Source organism: Canis lupus, chromosome 2 (genome assembly GCF_048164855.1).
Source record: "Canis lupus baileyi chromosome 2, mCanLup2.hap1, whole genome shotgun sequence".
Classification (NCBI taxonomy): domain Eukaryota; kingdom Metazoa; phylum Chordata; class Mammalia; order Carnivora; family Canidae; genus Canis; species Canis lupus.
This window is the reverse complement of record NC_132839.1, coordinates 34,778,071-34,798,616: the sequence shown is the minus strand read 5'-3', so window position 1 is coordinate 34,798,616 and position 20,546 is coordinate 34,778,071. Positions and strand designations below refer to the sequence as shown.

The following is a 20,546-nucleotide window of genomic DNA, read 5'->3' as shown; positions in this document are numbered from 1 at the left end:
TTAATTTTTGTATAAAGTATAAGACTGCTTTAAGTTCATTTTTATTTTTACCATGGGTATCCAATTGCTTTAGCACCATATCTTAAAAAGAATATCCTTCCTTGAATGAATTACTTTGCACTTTTATACAAAGTCAGTTGGTCATGCATTTTTGGGTTTATTCATGGTTTCTCTATTCTGTTCATTTGAACCGATTTTCTATTTTTTTTCTACCAGAGCCATACTCTCTTGAGTACGATAGATAATAAGTCCTAACATTAGATAAAATGAGTCTTACCACTATTTTTAATTTTTAAAAAATACTTTAATAATTTCCCCTTATTTTCCTTTCCACAGGAATTTAGAAAAATCTTTTTCTATATTGATAGGATTTTGATGGAAATTCTATTAAATTTCAGAGCAATTTGGAGGGTTGGGATCTGACAATATCAAAGCTTCTAATTTATGAATACATTCTATCTTTCCATTTACTTAGGTCTATGATTTCTTTCATCAGTATTTTGTAATTTTTAGTATTCAAGTGCTGTATAGTTATTAGATTTATACCCATGTATTTCATTTCTAGTCATTGTAAATTATAATGTTTTTAATTTATATTTCATTCCTGAGATAAAATTCTCCTGATCATGGCATATAATTCTATTTATATGTTGCTGGATTTAATCTGGTATTAAATTAAGTATTTTGTTGAGGTTTACTGAATTTATAATCATGAAAGATATTGATATTTTTCCTCTTTTTGTACTCTTTGTCTGGTTTTGGTATTGGATAATACATGATTTAGGAAGTATTCCATACTCTTCCATTATCTAGAAGAGATTGAGGAGGATTGATCCTGATCTTTGAATATTTGGTTGAAATTCCTACTAAAATCATCTAGACTTGGAGATTTTTTTCTTAAGAAACTTTAAGCTATAAATTTAATTTACTTATTAAGTATAATTTATTTACATGATCTATATAATATTAGTTGATTTTTGTCTTTTTGTACATTTTAAGGAAATGTTCTATTTTACCTAAGTTGTTGAATTTATGTGTATAGAGTTGTTTTCAGCAGTCCCTTATTATCCCTTTAATATCTGAAGGATGTATTATGATATTAACTGTTTCTTTTTTTTCATTGTAGCCAATATAAAAATTTTCACTTTTTTAATAATTTTTTAAAAAATTTATTTATGATAGTCAGAGAGAGAGAAGAGAGGCAGAGACATAGGCAGAGGGAGAAGCAGGCAGCATGCACCAGGAGCCGGACGTGGGATTCGATCCCGGGTCTCCAGGATCGCGCCCTGGGCCAAAGGCAGGCGCTAAACCGCTGCACCACCCAGGGATCCCGCCAATATAAAATTTTTAATGAGACTTTACATCCTCTGCTGGTCATACATTTTTTTCCTACATTCATTTTTTAATAATAAATTTATTTTTATTGGTTTCAATTTGCCAGCATACAGAATAACACCCAGTGCTCATCCTGTCAAGTGCCCCCCTCAGTGTTAGTCACCCATTCACCCCCACCCCCCGCCCACCTTCCCTTCCACCACCCCTAGTTCCTTTCCCAGAGTTAGGAGTCTTCAAGTTCTGTCTCCCTTTCTGATATTTCCTACCCATTTCTTCTCCATCCCTTCTATTCCCTTTCACTATTATTTATATTCCCCAAATGAATGAGACCATATAATGTTTGTCCTTCTCCGATTCACTTATTTCACTCAGCATAATACCCTCCAGTTCCATCCACGTCGAAGAAAATGGTGGGTTTTTGTCATTTCTAATGGCTGAGTAATATTCCATTGTATACATAAACCACATCTTTATCCATTCATCTTTCGATGGACAACGAGGCTCCTTCCACAGTTTGGCTATTGTGGACATTGCTGCTATAAACATCAGGGTGCAGGGGTCCTGGCGTTTCACTGCATCTGTATCTTAGGGGTAAATCCCCAACAGTGCAATTGCTGGGTTGTAGGGCAGGTCTATTTTTAACTCTTTGAGGAACCTCCACACAGGTTTCCAGAGTGGCGGCACCAGTTCACATTCCCACCAACAGTGCAAGGAGGTTCCCTTTTCTCCACATCCTCTCCAACATTCGTGGTTTCCTGCCTTGTTAATTTTCCCCATTCTCACTGGTGTGAGGTGGGATCTCATTGTGGTTTTGATTTGTATTTCCCTGATGGCAAGTGATGCAGAGCATTTCCTCATGTGCGTGTTGGCCATGTCTATGTCTTCCTTTGTGAGATTTCTCTTCATGTCTTTTGCCCATTTCATGATTGGATTGTGTGTTTCTTTGCTGTTGAGTTTAATAAGTTCTTTATAGATCTTGGAAACTAGCCCTATAGTTGACTGTATCCTTTGCTGTGCAAAGGCTTCTTATCTTGATGAAATCCCAATAGTTCATTTTTGCTTTTGTTTCTTTTGCCTTCATGCATGTATTTTGCAAGAAGTTACTGTGGCTGAGTTCAAAAAGGATGTTGCCTGTGTTCTCCTCTAGGATTTTGATGGAATCTTGTCTCACATTTAGATCTTTCATCCATTTTGAGTTTATCTTTGTGTATGGTGCAAGAGAGTGGTCTATTTTCATTCTTCTGCATGTGGATGTCCATTTTCCCAGCAGCAATTATTGAAGAGACTGTCTTTCTTCCAATGGATAGTCTTTCCTCCTTTATCGAATATTAGTTGACCATAAAGTTCAGGGTCAACTTCTGGGTTCTCTATTCTGTTCCATATATCTCTGTGTGTGTTTTTGTGCCAGTACCACACTGTCTTGATGACAACAGCTTTGTAGTACAGCCTGAAATCTGGCATTGTGATGCCCCCAGATATGGTTTTCTTTTTTAAAATTCCCCTGGCTATTCGGGGTCTTTTCTGATTCCACACAAATCTTAAAATAATTTGTTCTAACTCTCTGAAGAAAGTCCATGGTATTTTGATAGGGATTGCATTAAACGTGTATATTGCCCTGGGTAACATTGACATTTTCACAATATTAATTCTGCCAATCCATGAGCATGGAATATTTTTCCATCTCTTTGTGTCTTCCTCAATTTCTTTCAGAAGTGTTCTATAGTTTTGAGGGTATAGATCCTTTACATCTTTGGTTAGGTTTATTCCTAGGTATCTTATGCTTTTGGGTGCAATTGTAAATGGGATTGACTCCTTAATTTCTCTTTCTTCAGTCTCATTGTTAGTGTATAGAAATGCCACTGACTTCTGGGCATTGATTTTGTATCCTGCCACGCTACCGAATTGCTGTATGAGTTCTAGCAATCTTGGGGTGGAGACTTTTGGGTTTTCTATGTAGAGTATCATGTCATCGGCGAAGAGGGAGAGTTTGACTTCTTCTTTGCCAATTTGAATGCCTTTAATGTCTTTTTGTTGTCTGATTGCTGAGGCTAGGACTTCCAGTACTATGTTGAACAGCAGTGGTGAGAGTGGACATCCCTGTCTTGTTCCTGATCTTAGGGGAAAGGCTCCCAGTGCTTCCCCATTGAGAATGATATTTGCTGTGGGCTTTTCATAGATGGCTTTTAAGATGTCGAGGAATGTTCCCTCTATCCCTACACTCTGAAGAGTTTTGATCAGGAATGGATGCTGTATTTTGTCAAATGCTTTCTCTGCATCCAATGAGAGGATCATATGGTTCTTGGTTTTTCTCTTGCTGATATGATGAATCACATTGATTGTTTTACGGGTGTTGAACCAGCCTTGTGTCCCAGGGATAAATCCTACTTGGTCATGGTGAATTATTTTCTTAATGTATTGTTGGATCCTATTGGCCAGTATCTTGTTGAGAAGTTTTGCATCCATGTTCATCAGGGATATTGGTCTGTAATTCTCCTTTTTGGTGGGGTCTTTGTCTGGTTTTGGAATTAAGGTGATGCTGGCCTCATAGAACGAATTTGGAAGTACTCCATCTCTTTCTATCTTTCCAAACAGCTTTAGGAGAATAGGTATGGTTTCTTCTTTAAACGTTTGATAAAATTCCCCTGGGAAGCCATCTGGCCCTGGACTCTTGTGTCTTGGGAGGTTTTTGATGACTGCTTCAATTTCCTCCCTGGTTATTGGCCTGTTCAGGTTTTCTATTTCTTCCTGTTCCAGTTTTGGTAGTTTGTGGCTTTCCAGGAATGCGTCCATTTCTTCTAGATTGCCTAATTTATCGGCGTATAGCTGTTCATAATATGTTTTTAAAATCGTTTGTATTTCCTTGGTGTTGGTAGTGATCTCTCCTTTCTCATTCATGATTTTATTAATTTGAGTCTTCTCTCTCTTCTTTTTAATAAGGCTGGCTAATGGTTTATCTATCTTGTTAATTCTTTCAAAGAACCAACTCCTGGTTTTGTTTATCTGTTCCACAGTTCTTCTGGTCTCGATTTCGTTGAGTTCTGCTCGAATCTTTATTAACTCCCTTCTTCTCTTGGGTGTAGGATCTATTTGCTGTTTTTTCTCTAGCTCCTTTATGTGTAAGGTTAGCTTTTGTATTTGAGTTCTTTCCAGTTTTTGAATGGATGCTTGTATTGCGATGTATTTCCCCCTTAGGACTGCTTTTGCTGCATCCCAAAGATTTTGAACGGTTGTATCTTCATTCTCATTAGTTTCCATGAATCTTTTTAATTCTTCCTTAATTTCCTGGTTGACCCTTTTATCTTTTAGCAGGATGGTCCTTAACCTCCACGTGTTTGAGGTCCTTCCAAACTTCTTGTTGTGATTTAGTTCTAATTTCAAGGCATTATGGTCCGAGAATATGCAGGGGACAATCCCAATCTTTTGGTATCAGTTCAGACCCGATTTGTGACCCAATATGTGGTCTATTCTGGAGAAAGTTCCATGTGCGCTTGAGAAGAATGTGTATTCAGTTGAGTTTGGATGTAAAGTTCTGTAGATATCTGTGAAATCCATCTGGTCCAGTGTATCATTTAAAGCTCTCGTTTCTTTGGAGATGTTGTGCTTAGAAGACCTATCGAGTATAGAAAGAGCTAGATTGAAGTCACCCAGTATAAGTGTATTATTATCTAAGTATTTCTTCACTTTGGTTAATAATTGATTTATATATTTGGCGGCTCCCACATTCGGGGCATATATATTGAGGATTGTTAAGTCCTCTTGTTGAATAGATCCTTTAAGTATGATATAGTGTCCCTCTTCATCTCTCACTACAGTCTTTGGGGTAAATTTTAGTTTATCTGATATAAGGATGGCTACCCCTGCTTTCTTTTGAGGACCATTCGAATGGTAAATGGTTCTCCAACCTTTTATTTTCAGGCTGTAGGTGTCCTTCTGTCTAAAATGAGTCTCTTATAGACAGGAAATAGATGGGTCCTGCTTTTTTATCCAGTCTGAACCCCTGTGCCTTTTGATGGGGTCATTAAGCCCGTTCACATTCAGAGTTACTATTGACAGATATGAGTTTAGTGTCATCATGATATCTATTCAGTCCTTGTTTTTGTGGACTGTTCCACTGAACTTCTTCTTAAAGGGGAATTTTAAGAGTCCCCCTTAAAATTTCTTGCAGAGCTGGTTTGGAGGTCACATATTCTTTTAGTTGCTGCCTGTCTTGGAAGCTCTTTATCTCTCCTTCCATTTTGAATGAGAGCCTTGCTGGATAAAGTATTCTTGGTTGCATGTTCTTCTCATTTAGGACCCTGAATATATCCTGCCAGCCCTTTCTCGCCTGCCAGGTCTCTGTGGAGAGGTCTGCTGTTACCCTAATACTCCTCCCCATAAAAGTCAGGGATTTCTTGTCTCTTGCTGCTTTAAGGATCTTCTCTTTATCTTTGGAATTTGCAAGCTTCACTATTAAATGTCGAGGTGTTGAACGGTTTTTATTGATTTTAGGGGGGGATCTCTCTATTTCCTGGATCTGAATGCCTTTTTCCCTTCCCAGATTAGGAAAGTTTTCAGCTAGAATTTGTTCAAATACATATTCTGGCCCTCTGTCCCTTTCGGCGCCCTCGGGAACCCCAATTAAACGTAGGTTTTTCTTTCTCAGGCTGTCGTTTATTTCCCTTAATGTATCCTCATGGTCTTTTAATTGTTTGTCTCTTTTTTCCTCAGTTTCCCTCTTTGCTATCAACTTGTCTTCTATATCACTCACTCGTTCTTCCACCTCGTTAACCCTCGTCGTTAGGACTTCTAGTTTGGATTGCATCTCATTCAATTGATTTTTAATTTCTGCCTGATTAGCTCTAAATTCTGCAGTCATGAAGTCTCTTGAGTCCTTTATACTTTTTTCTAGAGCCACCAGTAGCTGTATAATAGTGCTTCTGACTTGGCTTTCTGACATTGAATTGTAATCCAGATTTTGTAACTCTGTGGGAGAGAGGACTGTTTCTGATTCTTTCTTTTGAGGTGAGGTTTTCCTTCTAGTCATTTTGCTCAGTGCAGAGTGGCCAAAAGCAAGTTGTATTGGGAAAAAGAGAAAAAGAGAGGAGAGAAAGAAGGAAAGAAAAGAGAAAGAGAAAAAAAAGGGGAAAAAAACGAAAAAAAAAGAAAGAGAAGAAAAAGAGAAAGAAAAAGAAAGGAGAAAAAAAGGGGGTGGGGGAAGGAAACAAATCAAAAAGCAAAACAAAACAAAACAAAACAAAACAAAAAAAAAGAACCACCGGGGAGTATCTTCTGATTCTGTGTACTTTAAGTCCCTTGGCTTCTCCTGGAAGTTGTCCGTCTAGCTGGTGTTCTGGGGGAGGGGCCTGTTGTGCTGATTTTCTGGTGTTAGCAGTTGGGGGAGCTGCTGTGCCCCTGCCTGGTGCAGGGCTCAGTGGGGGTTGTTTACCCCGTGAGGCCGCAGGAGGAACAGCCCCAGTGGCGGGGCAGCTCTGGAAACCTGGATTCAGCTCCGGCAGGAACTCCGTCTGCAGGGCCTGGAGGCTCCGGGGCGGGGCCGCTGATCTGCTCAGCTGGGGCAGGAGCGTCCTCGCTGTCCTGGGCCCTCCCGGCCTCTGCCTGTCCCGGGGGGAGGTCGGATCCTGGGCCGTGTCCCCAGCACCCAGTGCTCCCGGGCCTACGCTGTTGGATTCACGCTTCCGGCCGCGCAGCCCCCTCCGCGGAGCCGCCGCCCGAGCCCCTCCGAGCTGCTCCGGGTCCAGCCCTGCGCGCTGCAGTCCTTTAGGGAGCTCGGTGTTCTCTCCCCGGGGTGCAGGTGTCTGTTAGTGTCCCCGGGAGCCTGAGGGCATCCCCGCCCTCCTGGGGTCCTGCTCCAACTCCCTGCTGGCGCCTTTCCGCCCGGGAAGATTGGTGAAGCTCCTGCTTCTCCCGGATGGAGCTCTCCTGTTCTGGGGACACTCGCCCAGGCCTTAGCCCGTCTCCTCACAGGGGCCGTCCCCCTTGGAGGCCTTTTGTTTCTTTATTTCTTTTTCCCGTCTTCCTACCTTGATAGAAGCGTGAACTCTTCTCACTGTTGCATTCCAGCTGTTCTCTCTTTAAATCTCAGGCCGAATTCGTAGATTTTCAGGATGATTTGAAGGTTATGTAGGTAATTTGGTGGGGACAGGTGACTTGGGGACCCTACTCTTCCACCATCTTGCCCCTCCTCCTTTTTTTTTTTTTTTGACTGGGTACAGTATACTTTATTGATGGTACATGACAAGGTAGGGCTCCCCAAGCCTCTCCCCTTCCTCGGGGTCTGGGATGTAAATTGGAGGTCAGGAGATTCTCCATATGTTGGGGGATTAGGTTGGGGCAGGGACTCCCCAGAAGCTGAGGGCCTCTGTCTTGCTGGGGCTGGTGGTCCAGGAGGCTCTTACTCCTTGGAGGCCATGAGGACCATGAGGTCCACCACCCGGTTGCTATAGCCGAATTCATTGTCATACCAGGAAATGAGCTTGAGGAAGTGGTCATTGAGGGCAATGCCAGCCTCAGCGTCTAAGGTGGAAGAGTGGGTGTCACTGTTGAAGTCACAGGAGACAACCTGGTCGTCAGTGTAGCCCAGGGTGCCCTTGAGGGGGCCCTCCGATGCCTGCTTCACTACCTTCTTGATGTTGTCATATTTGGCAGCTTTCTCCAGGCTGCAGGTCAGATCCACAACTGACACGTTGGGGTTGGGGACACAGAAGACCATGCCAGTGAGCTTCCCATTCAGCCCAGGGATGACCTTGCCCACAGCCTTGGTGGTGCCAGTGGAAGCATGGATGATGTTCTGGGGAGCCCATCGGCCGTCATGCCAGCTTCCCAGAGGTGCCCGTCCACGGTCTTCTGGGTGGCAGTGATGGCATGGACGGTAGTCATGAGGCCCTCCACAATGCCAAAGTGGTCATGGATGACTTTGGCTATAGTAGCCAAGCAGTTGGTAGTGCAGGAGGCATAGCTGACAATCTTGAGGGAGTTGTCATACTTCTCGTGGTTCACGCCCATCACAAACATGGGGGCATCAGCAGAAGGAGCAGAGATGATGACCCTCTTGGCCCTGCCCTTCAAGTGAGCCCCAGCCTTCCCCATTGTGGTGAAGACCCCAGTGGACTCCACAACATACTCAGCACCAGCATCACCGCATTTGATGTTGGCGGGATCTTGCTCCTGGAAGATGGAGATGGACTTTCCGTTGATGACAAGTTTCCCGTTCTCAGCCTTGACCGTGCTGTGGCATTGGCCATGGGTAGAATCATACTGGAACATACACACCATGTGGTTGAGATCAATGAAGGGGTCACTGATGGCGACAATATCCACTTTGCCAGAGTTAAAAGCAGCCCTGGTGACCAGGCGCCCAATACGGCCAAATCCGTTCACTCTGATCTTCACTATCGTGTCTTGGGGACGCGCTGGCCCTGCACCAGAAGATGCGGCTGTCTGTCAAACGGGGAGGAGCAGAGAGCTGGTATTCACTGTTTCATTGCTGATAGCGGTAATTTGTGACTTCCTTGTCTCTCTTTAAACTTTTGTGAACTTCGTTGATCTTGTCAAAGTACTATTTTTTTCCTCCATTAATTTTATCTTAATTTCATTGATTTCTGCTGGTATCTTTTTCTTCCCTTCTGCTTTATTTGGGATTGTTTTCCTATCATTTTTCAAAGTTCTTATGGTGAGAGCTTTGATTATTGATTTGAGAACTTTTCTCTTTTGTAATGTAAACATTTTTGTTCTGTGAATTTCCCTCTCAGCAGTACTTTAATTGTATCTTACAAGTTTTTTTTTTCTTAAAGATTTGTTTATTTATTTTAGAAGGGGAGGGGTAGAGGGGTCGGGAGAAAGAGTCTTAAGCAGATTTCACCCTGGGCAGGGAGTCTAACATAGGGCTCAATCTCAGGGTCCTGAGATCATGACTGAGCCAAAACAGAGTCAGACACTAACTGACTGGGCCACCCGGGTGCCTCTATTTGTGTCTTACAAAGTTTAATGTGTTTTATTTTTATTTTCATTCAGATGAATGTATATGTGACTTCTTTTGTGACTTACTCTCTGACCTATGGAGTTTTTAGAAGTGTGTTGCATAATTTCCAAATATTTGGATGTTTTCTTATTTTTTTTATTAATGCATTTTAGTTTTAATTCATTGTAGTTAGAAAACAAACTCTATATGCCTTTAACTCTTTTATATTTGTTAAAATTTGTTTTGTGATTCAGGATGTGATATATTCAGATGAATATTTGATAGCTGCTTTAAAAATATATATTTTGTTGATGGTGGTAGAGTTCTGCCAATTCAAATCTGTTGATTGATGATCATGTTTAGTCCTTTTATGTCCATACTCATTTTTTGACCAGTTGTTCTATCAGTGTTGAAAGGAGATGTTGTCTCCAATTATAGCAGTGGATGTGTGTTTACTTTTTCCAGTTTTATAAGTTTTGTTTCATGTACTTTGAATCTAAGTTGTTTGAGCCTACACATTTAGATTGCTTTTTCTTCTTGGTAGGCTGACCATTTCATTACCAAGACATTAGGTAATGTCTTTGTCTGTCTCTAGTAATTTTCTTTGCTCTGAAGTCTTTTTTTTTATCTTATACTTTCTTTTGATTAATGCTTCATAATACATATTTTCAATATATATGCCTTTTCCTTATTTATATTTCTGGTGAGAAACCTACTATCATTCAAATACTTGTTTTCCATATGTAATGCTTGTTTCTCTCTAGCTTCTTTCAATGTTTTTCTTTGTCCTTTATTTTCAGAAGTTTGATCATAATGTGCTTTGGTATGAATTACTTTGGATTTACCCTGTTTAGAGTTTTTTCATCTTCCTTAATATGTAGGTTAATGTCTTTTATCTAATCTAGGAAGTTTGATTTATTATTTGTTTAAGTACTCTTTTTACTCTGTTCTCTTTTCTCCTTTCTTGACTCTAATGTCATGAATGTCACATCTCTTGTTATAGTACCAGTGTCTCTAATGTCCTGCTTGTTTGTTTATTTTTTTCAGTGCATTCTCTCTGTTGTTCAGACTGAGTAATTTCTGTTTATCTATTTTCAAGTCCACTGATTCCTTACTCTGTTATCTCCATTCTTCTACTAAGCCCCTCCAATGCGAATTTTATATTATTTACTGTGGGGTTTTTTGGTTGTTGTTCTAAAATTTCCATTTGTTTCTACTTTATCATCTATTTTTTTGTGATTTTCAATATTTTCACTTATATCAACCATGTTCTCAATTGCTCATGAAAGCATTTTTTATGATGGCTGCATCAAAATTCTTTTAAGATAATTCTGACACTTTGTCATCTGGTTGTTGGTTTCTGTTGATTGTTTATCCCATTCAAGTTGAAATTTTCCTGGTTCTTGGTATTATGCGTGATTTTTCACTTTTAACCTGTTATTAATTATGTTATGAAACACTGGATCTTCTATCAATTGTTCTTTGAACCAGTGCTGTCAGGGAAAGAGAGGAACCAAGTCCTTACTGCAGGGTGCTGGAGATGGAAGTCCAGGCTCTACACTCATCTTCAGACACCCTGGTGGTAGGGGTGCTTGGTTATCAGTGGGTGAGGGTGAAAGTCCAGGCTGCATGTTTGGTTCCCTCCAATATCCCACTCAGAGAGATAGAGGAACACTTTGTATGTCTGAGCTTTGTAGAAAGTTCAGGCTGCCCATTCAGCCCCTACCAACATCATCCTGTTGAGGAAACCAGAAGCTCCTCCTCCTACTGGGTAGAGTGGACATCCACTTAGCTTCTGCTGGCACTTTGGAGGGGTTGGAGCACTTTGTTGTTAACAGACATTTGTTAATAAGGTTAGGGACAGGTCATTAATTTTTCCCTGATGCTCTGATTGAGTGGGATATGTGTTATCAAAAAGATTTCTGTCTTATTTGGCTTCTCCTTCCCTAAGCTTTTGGCAAACAGAAGCAGAATTTCTTGGGGATATTTTTTGTCTGTGCTTATTGGTATTTCCAGGTCAGAGGCTTTTCCAAACCACGTTTGGGATTTTGGGACAGAAAAGGAAATTCAGAGAATTTACCACTCTATTGGTTCTTAACTCCTGGGATCCCAAGCTGATCTGACATCTTCTCCCTACCTTTCAGAGTCATGTATGGTTTTTAGGATTTCTAGCTGTGCTCAGTAGGAGAGATTTAAAAAAAATAAGTAAGGGTATAAGTATATTTTGCCTTGTCCAGAACTGGAAGTCCTCAAAACAAGTCATTTTTGTGGTCTCAGAAAATCAGAAGACAAACTAAGCTGTACACAAGAATAGACACACAGTATTATTTTCTTCCTATTAACAACTGCAGTTTATAAGAAAAGATCAGTCATCTTACTCAAGGTAATGAATTTCAGAAACACAGAGCTAGAAGCAAATTTAGTACCTGCTTTCTATGGGAATTAAACTTGTTCACGGGTAGCCCTGGTGGCTCAGTGGTTTAGTGCTGCCTTCAGCCCAGGGTGGGATCCTGGAGACCCAGGATCGAGTCCCACGTTGGGCTCCCTGCATGGAGCCTGCTTCTCCCTCTGCCTGTGCCTCTGCCTCTCTCTCTCTCTCTCTCTCTCTGTCTCTCATGAATACATAAATAAAATCTTAAAAAAAAACTTGTTCACAAAAATCTAGAATTTCATGAAAATATTTCCCAAATATTTGCCAAGTGACTCTTGAGATCCAAATCATGAAAGAAATAGAATTGTGGTCAATTTTGCTTATATACAGGACATGATAGATAAAAAAGATAAATAAAAGTATCATCTATATATTTAAGAACAGACACCAGGACACTGTGTGTGACATCTTTCTCTTCCTGTGTCCCTGTGTCAGTTTCTGTCTTTCTCTCACATGCACACATATATGGCCCAGAGGAAGCAGCATCTGAACCCCCCCACTTGTTTTTCTCATTGGGAGAGACTGGCTGGGACCCAGCAGAGCAGCAAGAGGAAAACACTATGAGCACTTAGAAAAGCCTAAAAAAATCCTCTCATGCTCAGGATAATCAAGATTTGACTGGAGTTTCCAAGGAAACAAAATAAAACTCATTATTAGCCTACAAACTGCAAATAATTTAACTAGCTATCTACAGAAATGATTCCTGTTTTCTCTACTTTGTTACAGTCCATAATGATCGAAGCAAAATATAAGAAAAAAGTTGTATTTTCAGTTCTAATAGCTTTTGAGAAGAAAGATTGCTCAGGAAAGAAATTAGTTTATTACAGAAATCACATATGCATGCTTTTACTCTTTATTAGGTGACTTTTCAAAATGTTGAAAGCATATATTACATTTTTCTAATGAAGAATCTCAAGCCTTCATTCTAACTTCTGCCTTCAACCCTTAAATTTGCCCTTATGACTTATTCATCCTTGTGTATAATAAAGTGTTTCCACCAATCCATAAAGAGCTATGAATTGTAGTTACCTTGGAGATTTTGTTATGGGTAGAGGTCAAAGCAGAACAACCTGTTCCTCCCTACTTAGTTCTATACATGTATATGTAACTCAAGAATTTTCGAGACTGGAGTTTTCCTATAATTTGTTTTCTGTAATGTGGTAGCTATAGTTTTCTGAGCTTTCAGGTGTGTTTGTGTCTGTGTGCATGTGTGTGTGTGTTACTGGTAGTATGATGTGCAAAGGAAAGCAGACGACAGGCTCTGTAATAAAAACTGAGACAGAGGAAAACTCATTTAACTTCCCTGAACCTCACCATTCCCCTGGAAAAAATATGCTAATTTTTCTTGACAAAAGTTTTGTCAGCATTCATTGAATTTTTTAAGTATCTGAAATTCTACATCATAATTTGTTTTCTTTTTTTTCTTTTTTTATATATATTTTTTATTGGAGTTAGATTTTTTTTATATATATTTTTTATTGGAGTTAGATTTTCCAACGTATAGCATAACACTCAGTGCTCAACCCGTCAAGTGCCCATCACCTCAGTACCTGTCACCTAGTCACCCCAAACCCCGCCCAGCCCCCCTTCCACTACCTCTTATTCATTTCCCAGAGTCAGGAGTCTCTCATGTTCTGTCACCGTCTCTGATATTTGCCATTTTCTTTCCTTTCCCCTTTAATCCCATTCACTATATTTTACATGCCCCGAATGAATGAGACCATATAATGTTTGTCCTACTGCGAATGACTTACCTCAATCAGCATAATACCCTCCAATTCTAACCATGTTGAAGCAAATGGTGGGTATTTATCATTTCATTGTGGTTTTGATTCATATTTCCCTGATGGCAAGTGATACAGAGCATTTTCTCATGTGGTTGTTGGCCATGTCCATGTCTTCCTTTGTGAGATTTCTGTGCATGTCTTTTGCCCATTTCATGATTGGATTGTTTGTTTCTTTGCTGTTGAGTTTAATAAGTTCTTTATAGATCTTGGAAACTAGCCCTTTATCTGATACGTCATTTGCAAATATCTTCTCCCATTCTGTAGGTTGTCTTTTAGTTTTGTTGACTGTATTCTTTGCTGTGCAAAAGCTCCTTATCTTGATGAAGTCCCAATAGTTCATTTTTGCTTTTGTTTCTTTTGCCTTCATGGATGTATCTTGCAAGAAGCTATTGTGGCCAAGTTCAAAAAGGGTGTTGCCTGTGTTCTCCTCTAGGATTTTGATGGAATCTTGTCTCACATTTAGATCTTTCATCCATTTTGAGTTTATCATTGTGTATGGTGAAAGAGAGTGGTCTAGTTTCATTCTTCTGCATGGGGATGTCCAATTTTCCCAGCACCATTTACTGAAGAGACTGTATTTTTTCCAATGGATAGTTTTTCCTCTTTGTCGAATATTAGTTGACCATAAAGTTGAGGGTCCACTTCTGGATTCTCTATTCTGTTCCATTGATCCTCTGTCTGTTTTTGTGCCAGTACCACACTGTCTTGATGACCACAGCTTTGTAGTACAGCCTGAAATCTGGCATTGTGATGCCCCTTGCTATGGTTTTCTTTTTTAATATTCCCGTGGCTATTTGGGGTCTTTTCTGATTCCACACAAATCTTAAAATAATTTTTTCCAACTCTCTGAAGAATGTCCATGGTATTTTGATAGGGATTGCATTAAACCTGTACATTGCCCTAGGTAACATTGACATTTTCACATTATTAATTCTTCCAATCCATGAGCATGGAATATATTTCAATCTCTTTGTGTCTTCCTCAATTTCTTTCAGAAGTGTTCTGTAGTTTTTAGGGCATAGATCCTTTACCTCTTTGGTTAAGTTTATTCCCAGGTATCTTATGCTTTTGGGTCCAATTGTAAATGGGATTGTCTCCTTAATTTGTCTTTCTTCAGTCTCATTGTTAGTGTATAGAAATGCCACTGACTTCTGGGCATTGATTTTGTATCCTGCCACGCTACCAAATTGCTGTATGAGTTCTAGCAATCTTGGGATGGAGTCTTTTGGGTTTTCTATATACAGTATCATGTCATCTGCAAAGAGGGAGAGTTTGACTTCTTCTTGGCCAATTTGAATGCCTTTAATGTCTTTTTGTTGTCTGATTGCTGAGGCTAGGACTTCCAGTACTATGTTGAATAGCAGTGCTGAGAGTGGACATCACTGTCTTGTTCCTGATCTTAGGGGAAAGGCTCCCAGTGCTTCCCCACTGAGAATGATATTTGCTGTGGGTTTTTCGTAAAAGGCTTCAGATGCTGAGGAATTTTCCCTGTATCCCTACACTCTGAAGAGTTTTGATCAGGAATGGATGCTGTATTTTTGACATCGAATTGTAATCCGAATTCTGTAACTCTGTGGCAAAAAGTACTGTTTCTGATTCTTTCTTTTTTGGTGAGTTTTTCTTTCTAGTCATTTTGGTCTTTGCAGAGTGGCTGTATGAGTGGGCCGCATCAAGAATATCCACCACAAACTAGTAAATTTCACCTTATGATTCTGCCAAGGTCAGAGACCAGAAATTGAAAACAAGCATCAGAACAAAATGAAATAAAAGAACCACTAACTTGCAAAACAAATTTTAAAACAAATCAGTAAAAAGTAAAAGGCCAGGAATCCTAAAGAAGAAGAGAGAGAAAAAAAGTGAAGAAACAGAAAAAAGAAAAAAAACAGGGTGGGGGGGAAGCAGGGAACTGGGATATAGTGGTGACAAAGTTGTAATGGAGGGAGAATGTAGTCTATCTGAGGAGTTTTAGGGTGATCCTCTTGTTTCTGAGTATATTAAATTCTGTATGTTATTAGATGCCTATTCCCAAATTTATATAAACCAGAAATACTTGTCGATAGCCCCAACATTGACGACCAAAACATAAATGAGATAAAAGAGAGGTGCAAAATTGGAGTGAGGAATCTCACAGATGAACCAGCACAGTATACCACGTAGTTTTAGGTGCATACTGGTCATGTTTTAGAAGGTATTAACTTCTGCCATTGTAGAACAAAATGAGGCAGAGTAAAGAAAAAACACAAAACAAACAAACAAACAAAACATCTTGTATATCTCCCCAAATTGAGTATGTTGGAGGGAATCTAGAAGTGGAAAGTATATCTAGGACTTATTTATTTGTAGAAATATGAAAGTCAAAAAGGAATAATCTTAAAAATGAAGAGGTGGTAAAATATTGTAGTTAAGGTGGGAAAAGAGAAAGAAAAATTGGGTATTTACAATCTGATATAAAAATGAGTTGTACTGGAAAAAGAAAGAAAAAAAAAAGGAGGGGTACCCTCCTGGTGCTGTATACTGTAAATCCCTCAACTTTCCCTGGAGCTTTCCAGCATTGCTTGGTCAAGAACTTGCTCTTCCCCTGTCCTTCCAGCTGGTTTTCTGGGGGGAGGGTCTGCTGTGCTGATTCTCAGGGGTGTGCATCTGGGGGAGCTGCTCCGCCCCCTGCCAGGTGCACGGCTCAGTGGGAGCTGTTTATCCTGTGAGGCCCCTGTTCCCTGAGCCCTGCTCCATCCCAGGCACAGGGTGACACAGGGGGAACAACAACACTGGCCGCGGCCAGCTCTCCAGCCCTGGAGTCAGCTCCCGCAGTGACTCCCGCAGTCTCCCAGTCGCACTGGCCTGGGTGCTCCCGGGGGTTGCGGGCGCTGATCTGCGCAGCTCGGGGGCGCCCGGCGGCAGGACCGTCCTCGCTGTCCTGTGCCCTCCCCGCCCCTGCCTGTCCCGGGGGGAGCGCAGGGTCCTGGGCTGTGTCCCGGGGCTCTGGGCTCTGGGGCCTGCGCTGCTGCAATCGCGCTCCCGGGCGCGGCTCCCGAAGGCAGCGGGGACCAGCCCCCTCCGCCCCGAGCCGCCCCCGGAGCTTCCCGAGGCCCCGCCAGGCGCGCTGCAGCCCTTCGCCGAGCTCGGCCGCGGGGCGGGGGCGGGGGGGGGGGCGCTCTCCCCGGGCGGCTGCCTCGTTAGTGGCTCCGGGAGCCTGGAGGCTCCACCGCCCTCCTGCGCTCTGCCCGAGCTCCCTGCTAAGCGCCTTTGCGTCCGGGAAGAATCCCAGGAGGATTTTAAAGTTCCTGCTTCGGGACTGACTGGGCTTTCCTGTCCCGGGAGGCTTTTGCCGCCTGGCCTTAGCCTGGGTCCTGGCGAGGGCCCCTCCCCCGCTGGATGCTTTTTTATTTATTTTTTTTCCGTCTTCCTACCTTGTTAGAAGCGCAAACACTTCTCTCTAGCATTCCAGCTGTTCTCTCTTCAAATCTCAGGTCGAATTCGTAGTTTTTCAGGATGATTTGAAAGTTATCTAGGTAAGTTGGTGGGGACAGGTGACTTGGGGACCCCACTCCTCCACCATCCTGCCCTCTCTACATCATGATTTGGATTTTCAGTCATTCAGTAAAAAAAAAAATCAGAATAGAAAACATAAACGTATTTGTTTTTCCTAAGTGAGAAATAAGACATTAATGACATGTAGCATAGATATGTAATTTATTAATTATGTAAGCTATTAATATTATGATGACAGAGGTGATATAACCAGAGAAGGAACAGACATTTAAGCTGCTTTTTTTCCTGCTCCTATTTCTGGGTACAGAATCTTTGTCTCTTTCAATAGTGAAGAACTTTGAGAGAAAAAATGGATTCCATCCTGTCTGTTATCAAGGCACATTGGCTTATATTTGGCAAGAGGTCACTTGTTACATCTATAGACATCTTGCCTTATTTTATCTCAAATGGTAGTTTCTACCTCTCTCTATTGATACATTTACATATAATCCTAATTATGCATTATGGCTGGCTTCTGGCACTAGATTGAAGCTCCCAGACAACTGAGAGGGCATCCTACTTACCCCTGTGTCAATTACACACTGCTTGGCACATAGTAGGATCTTGAAAAATATATGATAAGTTAATAAATTCATTTGGGAACTTTCTTTGCTTAAAAATAATTCATTTTAAAAATAGGCAGTCATAAGAGATCACAGAACACAATACTAATCTTATACTTTACACACCAGGTAAATGTGCAAGCAAAATGAACTTCACATTCAACTTTTATTCACTCCTCAAACGTTTCCTAAAATCTTCATTTGACTTGACCTGATATGTATGTATATACCTTTTAAATGCATGGTGGTGTTATACTTACTTTAGGATATACAAAGTCTAACGAAAAGTTATTCCTTCCAAGCCTGAAACCTGTGATAGTTCAACCTGACTGAATCTCCTGACATCTTCTTTCTCTGGGGCTGGCTGGTCTGTCTATTCTCCCTTCCATTTGGAAAGCTTCAAACAACTGTATTCTTTCCACAAGTATTGACACATGGACGTGCCCTTTGAGGCTGTGTTCTGAGGGAGAGATGGAGACCAAGAGAAGTCCGCTACATGTGAAAGAAAGCAATAATAAGAAAGAAGGCAACTGTGTGGCCATGGAAAGGAGAATAGCATTTGAATCAAATCTTCCCAATCACTAGAAGAATCTGGTTGAAATGATTTTATTTATTTATTTTTTAAGGGTTTTATTTATTTATTCATGAGAGACATGGAGAGAGAGAGAGGCAGAGACACAGGCAGAAGGAGAAGCAGGCTCCATGCAAGGAGCCTGATGTGGGACTCAACCCTGAGACCCCAGGGCTAGGCCCTGGCTCGAAGGCAGGCACTAAACCACTGAGCCATCCAGGGATCCCCCTGATTTTAGATAGAAAAGGTGCAGTTTGTACTTCAATGTTTGGAAAAATAGAGAATCATCAGTAATTCAAGGAGTGCACAGAGCTTGAGTGCTTTGAGAAAGAAGTTCCTGTATGACTACTCAGAAATATAAAATCTCACCTCAAACAATAGAAGTATTATAAGGAATTCCATGGTAAAGAATAGAAGAAACATGCCACAGTGTATATATATATATATATATATATATATATATATATATATATATATTTTTTTTTTTTTTTAGTATATTTTAATCAGGGAATCAGGTATTCATGTAAGGGAGAGTCTTTCCTTTGAGGCTTATCCTCACTGCCACGGTCTTAATTCCATCCCTCCTTATCGTTTTCCTAGATAGATAGCTCCTGGCCTAGGAGCTGCTATGCTCTTTCTCATTGGATCATTCCTCAATGTAGTCCTAGAACTCAGCATGTAATATGCAGCTAAAATGATCAACAGATTCATGATATAGAACTCTGTAGCATTATCTTCTCTCATTGGGTTGAGTGTCCTATAGATAGCAATGAAATTTGGTTAGTTGATGGTGTTGTCCAGTTATTCTGTATCTTCTTCATTTTGTGTCTGCTAGTGCTGGCGAGAATGTGGTGTTAAAGCCTTCAACTGTATTTGCGGACTTGTTGATTTCTCTTGTTAGTCTTTTTGTTGCATATATTTTATAGTTGTGTTTTGGGAATGCTTATTTAGAATCACTATCTTCTTAGTGAATTGATCTTTTTTGTCATCATATAATGTGCTTCTTTAATATCTGATAATTATCTTAGTTCTTGAACCCATTTTATCCTTTATTAAGGAATGATTCTCTCCAAATATCCCTGATTCAGTGGGATAAGCAGTTCTGTTTCTCACTCCTTTAGGAAGGTGTTGTGGCTTTTTCTTGCACTCAGTGAGGCCCCAGGGCCACATAATGCTACAGTGTTACTTGCCACACTTGGTGTGATGACCCGATGCCAAAGAGGGAAAGATAAGAAAAGTTGATGTCACAGGATAGCTGACAGTACTTGCTTTTGTATCTACAGGTATTCTCACTCAAGAAGGAGATGGTATAAAAGAGATCTTGCAGAGAACTAGAAATCTTTAAAGAGCGGACAAAAAAAAAAAAAAAAGAAACATAAGTGACATTATTTAGTGACTGCATTTTAAATCTTGGCCTGGTGTGGCCTGAAGAAATATGGGAGCAAATAAAATAATTCACAGGTTGCCTTTTTGTTTTCATGCTTCACACACATTCTCCTTGAACACTCTATATCTCTGATAGTTATGTTTTCCAAAAAAAAAAAAAAAATCTAAAAGATTTGAGGAAAAACTATGGATAAAATTGATTTCATCAAGTTGACCAAATATATAAAATATATCTCTTATGACATAAATCAGGAATCCAAGCCTGACTTTTAGATATGAAGATTTAATGTAATAAAAGTCATATTTTTTATTTTTATGTATTTTATTTTAATGTAATAAAATAATATTTTTATATCATATATTTTATTTTTAAATTTTGTTCTATTTAATAATTGTATTTTCTTGCATCAATGCTTCAAGAAAAATTAATTTAGTATTTAATGGATTAAGGGTTAATGAACTTGTGTTTCAGGAAATCAAGATAATTATATCGTAAGCTATATTCTATATTGTCAGTACTCACATTAAAAGTATTAAAATGAGTGACTGTCATGTCATAGATAGCTATCTTAGGGCTAGTCAATTAGAGAATTAGGGAATTGTTGATTTGTAAGGAATCTTTGAGATGGTTTTGTTTAGCTCTTTATTTTGTAAAGGTGAAGCTGATGCCCAGGGAAAGGAATTGGCTGAGAATGCTACCTAATGGTTGATGGGTCAGGACACCTTAGCCTTGCAAGATGTCTCCTAGGAAAAAATACAAAGAAAAACTTAATTTATATTTTATTTTATTTTATTTTATTTTATTTTATTTTATTTTATTTTTGTTATCTATTTAAAGTAATATTTTAATGTGATAGAATTTACCATCTATGTATTGAGAAATTGTGATAAATGTGTTAATAAGGAAGGATAGAAAGACTTGAATTATTAAAGAATGTTTTGAAAAAGTTATTAGGTAGATAAAGGATTACTTTTTTCCATGCAAATT

At 40.0% G+C, this 20,546-nt stretch overlaps 1 protein-coding gene and 1 pseudogene across 4 annotated transcripts in view; one reads left to right on the top strand and one right to left on the bottom strand.

Annotated features, from left to right (window-relative positions):
• The window catches only part of GABRG3 (gamma-aminobutyric acid type A receptor subunit gamma3), a 694,245-nt gene that overhangs the window by 284,172 nt on the left and 389,527 nt on the right, over nt 1-20,546 (top strand). The gene's annotated exons all lie outside the window — the stretch shown is intronic.
• Nucleotides 7,702-20,546, bottom strand: part of LOC140610821 (glyceraldehyde-3-phosphate dehydrogenase pseudogene) — a 34,058-nt pseudogene continuing 21,213 nt past the window's right edge.